General features: G+C 45.7%; 1 protein-coding gene and 1 pseudogene across 2 annotated transcripts in view; one reads left to right on the plus strand and one right to left on the minus strand.

Moving 5' to 3' along the window:
- Window positions 1-5,802, minus strand: part of Casr (calcium sensing receptor) — a 51,651-nt gene that overhangs the window by 11,680 nt on the left and 34,169 nt on the right. The window lies entirely within an intron of this gene.
- The window catches only part of LOC111812865, a 1,674-nt pseudogene continuing 1,024 nt past the window's right edge, over window positions 5,153-5,802 (plus strand).

The raw sequence follows: 5,802 nt of genomic DNA on the forward strand, positions 1-5,802 counted from the left end.
TCTCTCTCTCTCTCTCTCTCTCTCTCTCTCTCTCTCTCTCTCTCTCTCTCTCTCTCTCTCCCCTTCCTCTTTTCTTCTCTCCCTCCTTCCTTCTTTTCTCTGTCTTCCTTTTCTTCTTTCTGTGCTACTAAGAATTGAGCCCAGGACCTTTGCGCTGAGCCAGGTCTCCAGCCCTATTTATGTTGAGACAGGGTCTTGTTAAATTGCACAACCTGGGCTCCCACTTGGGACCTTCCCGCCTAAGCCTTCTGGAGGCTGCAATTGCAGCAGTGTGCCACCACTTGTCGTGGCCATGCCCTGTAGCTGCACCTTGGGCTCCTGGCTCTGCTTCCTGCTGTGCTCCTCATGTCAGTCTTTTCATGCAGGACCTGCCCTGTGTGAGCGAGGTACCTTGGACTGATGGAAGGACAGGGTTTGGTATGAGTGTGGGGTGCTGGCCTGCACTGTACCTCAAGATTCTTTCTCCTCCCACTTGCTCGTGTAGTGAGCTGGTGTCACAGCAGCTGTAGGTTCTCTCCTAGCTCCAGCACCGAATTCTCTCTGTTCAGGTTTTTGGTGACCTCAGGAGAATAAGTAGAGGCACCTCTTCCACTTACCATTGTTTTTAAAGTTTCTTAAAACCACACCTAACCTGACACTGAGAGAAGCTAGGGTAAAGTTCATCTAAGTCTGATTGCATAGGCCTTTCAGAGGCTCAGCCCATGCTATCTGTTGTGATCGAATCTTGTAACAAGGCATGAGAAAGCCAGCAGACCCAGCTGGAGCCCGGAGCAACTCCATGCTCCACGTCACTCCAGTAAAGCCTCTGCTTCTGAACAATTATTTCCATAATGACTTTATTTTAAAATAAACATCCATTTATAGTAAAGAAAGAAAAGGCATCACTTGAGTTTGTTTCTGAGCAATGGAGACCTGTTTGGAGGCAGAGTCTCTTGCAGAGACCTGTGTGCCCTGAGCTCACTGCTCCCGGCCCCTTGTGCATGGTCCACTTGCTGCTTTAAAGTCCTCGCTGTCCCCATCCCAGGCTTTGGCTTTTGTTCTGGGTCTGGTGTGCAGGGAGATCTACTTCCTCCCACCTAGTTTGCAAATGAAGTTCTAGAGCCATCCTCAGAAAACAAGGTGAAGTTTACTCAGGTCTTGTGTTCCCCTATGGTCATCTGTCTTACTGTTTGCTTCCATTCCTACTGGATCCTTAAAGCAGTCTGCAAAGAGCGTGTACAATGTACATGCCTGTTTCTTAGGCCTCACCTCTCCTTGCTATTACTCCACACCCTTGGAAGGACCTCCTCCTACCTCTGCCGTGTGCATCCAGCCCCATCTCCACCCCAGCCCCTTCCTGTGTGGCCACATCCTTCTCCCCCCAGTGGTTCTTCTGCTTTTGAATGCTCTCCTTCTCCTGTCGCACTCAGTACCTGGCTCCTGCTACCCACTCTGGGGCCTGAATTGGGCCTGGCCAATCCATCCTCCTCCAGGAAATAATCATGCTTTTCTCACTTCCAGGGACCTTCCATGGCTCAGGTAAACTGTGCTTCCAACTTCTTTAGGTAGCATCTGGAAGCTTCAGTACTTGGGTCTCATACATTTATGATTATCTGTCAGTGTAAATGCGTTATCCTGACTACACTATGTCCACTGCCCTTTCCTAATGGTGTGCTAACTGCTTTTTCTCTGTGTGTAAAAAGAGCTGAGAAGGGTGGAGATGTAAGAACTGCCTCTCACACTTCCCTGATGCCAGCACTGTGATAATGCTTTATACATACAACCTCACTTAGTCCTCACAATGGTAATGTTAGGCACTACTATTTATTTTATAGATGGCAAAATTGAGGTACAGAGAGCTAAAGACAGTTGCAGAAGTCCCACAGTGAGTAAGTGCTTGAGCTGGGATATAAACACAGGCCTTTCTGCCACATGTTCTTGTTTTCTGTGATGGAAATTGCTCTCATTCTGTCTCTCTGTCTCTGTCTTTCTCTCTCTGTCTCTGTCTCTGTTTCTCTCTCAAGCTCTCTCTTGCTGTCTGTCTCTCTCTGTCTCTGTCTCTCCCTGTCTCTCTCTCTCTCTCTCTCTCTCTCTCTCTCTCTCTCTCTCTCTCTCTCGTACCATGAATTGAACTCATGACCCTGTACTTGAGTACAAGTACAGGCAGGCAGATGCTTTGCCAGGCAGGTGCTCTGTCACTCATCTCTAACCCTGGCAAAAGTTGCTTTTAAATCAATGGCCAAGATTTGTCAGAGGTCAGTAATATTTTCTCCTTCCATAAAATTTTAAAAATACATCACCCTTATTTGAAGAATAATTTGAAATGCATATGTGTGATGATTTTGGTGGCACTTTGGTTAGATTAGGGAATATCTAAAAACCTGGAGAGTGTATTATTTGGGTGTATTTCCAGAGGAGGTCGTCCTGTGAGCCTGAATGAATGAGGTGCTAGGGAAATGTGCCCCCGTGGCGGGGGGGGGGGACTGGGTTGCTTCTCTTGTGGTGTGAGACAAAATACTTGACAGCCAGAAGTTAAAGGAAGAAAGGCTTACTTTGCCACACAATTTGTAGAGGTTTCAGCCCGTAGTTGGCTGGCTCCAAGGCAGGGTGGCGTGGCAGAGGGGCATCACAGAAGAAAAGTAGGTCATGGTATGGCAGGCAGAAGGCAGCAAGCAGCAAATGGCAGCAAGGGAAATTTCTTTTCCCCTTTGATCCCATTCAGGTACAGCTCTTTTGGGTAGCACCACCACAACACAGTGGTGCTTCTTGGTTCACTAAATCCATTCAGCAACACCCAGAACTACACTAATTCCTATCAGCAGACTAATGTAGTGCCACACACACTTATCCCTAGTATCATATGCCCTGGATCCATCCAACTCTGAAAAGCCCCACCTATCAGTGCTTGAGGCTTTGTGGGAACATATAGATACAAGCCATAACATCTCTCCCCTGTCTTCTAAAGCCCACGTGCACATTCCTTTATGAAGAGGGCAGTTAGTCCATCTCTAAGAGTTGCCAGAGAACTAACAGTTTCAGCATTGCTGAAAAAGCCAAGATCAAAGTTTCCTTGGAGAGTGTGACTCCTGTACAGATGAAATGAAAGTTAAAGATGCAGTGGTACAAGATAAACATCCCCATTTCCCCAAGTACAAATAGGGGGATAGAAAAGACTGGGGGCAAAACAGGACCAAAATGTAGTACAGCAAGCAAATATTAAGCTCAGTACTTCCATGTCCAGCTTCCAGGGAAGTCTGGCAAAGTGTGAACGCCAAAGGCCATGGGTGGCTCTGCCCTTAATGCACTGCCAGTTGCTGTTCTCATGGCTTTTCCCTTGGGCTAACTTTGCTTACTCCTTTGAGCTCTCCACAGATGGTCCATGTTGCTGGCTTCTCCTACCCGCTGGAGTCTCCACAGCACCTTTGACTTCACACTCACAGCTTTACACACTGTCCTCTCAGGGATGTATGTACTTCCTGGCCTCCCTGGTCTTCTTCTGAAATCTCGATGGAAATTTGGGTAGAAATCCGACCCCACAGCACCTGCATTCTGCGTGCACCTAAAACCAGCACCACACAGATGATGAAAAGGTCTGCCACCATCGGAGCAGTAGCCAAGGTTCCTTATCTCTTGTTCTAGGTGTCAAGTGCCTGAATTGCTGAGTACTATGAACCGGCTCCTGAGGATAATATTCCCTAGACTGTCATCATTGTAGAAAATGGTGTTCTGGGGTTCTCTTCTTATAGAAAAGTCTTTGTTGTGATTTTCAGGCTACAATGGTGGATTTCTGCTTGTTCTTGTGATGCCATCTTCTCTTTTGTCCTGTTTCTTCTCAGAAACCAAGTTCTCCTCAGTTTCATCTTTGTAGTTCACAACTTTACTGGATCTTTCTTTTTGGCCAAACTCAAAAGTCATTCTTCTGGGCTCTTTGTTCTTAACTTTCCCCAACAGTAGTCATGCCAGTGCCTACACATGAGACTGCCTTGAAATTTCTTCCACCAGATTAGTCTGCTGCCCCTAATCTTAGTCCTAGGCAAAGTCTCTGGACTTTGCAAAATTTAAACAAATTTTCTGCCAGAGCATAACACTTCATCTGGAGCCCAAGAGTCAGTGGAATCCTTCTTCCCAACAGAAACCTTCTGATTCTGGTCTTCACTGACTGCCTTTCTATTATCATTCCTTCCTGCTGAGCTCTGACTAGAGCCTCCCATCAAGCTTGGCTTACTGCATTTTAAAGCTGATTCTTCAACTGGCATCTCCAAACCTTTCCTAAAGGCCCCTGAGGCAAATCATCAGGTATGATCATAGCAATGACCCAACTTGTGTTACCAAAATATGTCTTAGTTACTTTGCTCCTTGATGACACCTATAAACTGACATCACAAGTGAAAGGAGGAAAGGTTTGTTTTGGCTCAGTTTGTAGAGCTTTCAGTTCACAGATGGCTGGCTCCAAGGCAGGGTGGCATAACAGATGGGCATCACAGAGGACAACCAGTTCATGGTAGACAGGCAGAAGGCAGCAACCAACAATAAGCAGAAGACAACAGCAGCATCAAGGCAAATCTCTTTTCTCCTTTTGTCTCATCCAGGCAACAAGCCTTTCGAGTGGTGCCACCCTCACCCTGGGTGGTATTTCTTCGGTCAGGAAATCCATTTAGCTACTTCCAGAGCTGTCCTAATTCCTATCAGTGGACTAATGTAGTGCCACACATTCTTAATCCTAGTATCACATATCCTGGACCCAGCCAACTTTCAAAATCTCCACTTATGAGCACATGAGGCTTCATTTGTTTTTTATTTAATTTAATTTATTTTATTTTGTGGTACCAGGGATCAAACTCTGGACTTCTTTTTTTTTATGTATTTGGTATAGGACCTCACTATACAGCTTGGACTCATAGTTATACTCCTGTTTTCAGCCTCCCTAGCACTGGGATTATAGTTGTGCTCCCAGACTTAGTTGCTGGCTCAGTGTGCCCCAGGGGTGGGGCTGGTACAGCATGTGGGACTGGGGATCGAACCTGGTTCATGGGCTTGCCAAACTAGGTGCTTAGACCACTGAGCTATCTCACTGGCCCTGGACCTTATGCTCATCAGGCAGGTGCTTAAGCTGCTGAGCTCTCTCCCCAGCCCTCACATGAAGCTTTGAAAGGACATCTAGCTATAAGCTGTAATGGGGATCCAGTTAGCTGGGGGAACACAGACATCAACACAGGAAGGAGGTCAATTGTTCTCCCTCCCCAAGAGTGAGGATATACTCACTGCCTACCTTGCATATCAGAAGTCTAGGCTTTCTAGTTTTTGGGCCCCAGAATTTATGCCAACAGCCTCCTCTCCATGTTCTCAGGGTTTTTGCTTTAAGATGATAGCTATATCTGGGAATCCCTGGTTCTCAGGCCTGTAGACTTGGGTTGAGTCATACTTCCAGCATTCAGTGTCCCAAGCCTATGGACAACTTTCGTAGAACTTCTTGGGTGCTACAATCATTCACATAAGGCAGTTGCCCTGATATCTATATCTATATTTATATCTATGTCTATATCTATATATCTATATACTGATATCTATCTATCTATCTATCTATCTATCTATCTATCTATCAATCATCTAATCTATCTCAGATTGGTTCTTTATGTCTGGAGAAAATACAATACATAAAGATAAGTAGAGCATGGTAGTCTAGGCATGTAATTAATTCCAGCATTCTGGAAGACGGAGGCAGGAGGATCACAATTTCAAGCCCAGCCTTGGTACTTTAGAAACTCATTAACATCCTCTTTCTCTCTCTATCTATATATATATAGAGAGAGGATGTTAATATAT

The sequence above is a fragment of the Octodon degus genome, unplaced genomic scaffold, assembly GCF_000260255.1.
Source record: "Octodon degus isolate 3935 unplaced genomic scaffold, OctDeg1.0 scaffold00147, whole genome shotgun sequence".
Lineage (NCBI taxonomy): Eukaryota > Metazoa > Chordata > Mammalia > Rodentia > Octodontidae > Octodon > Octodon degus.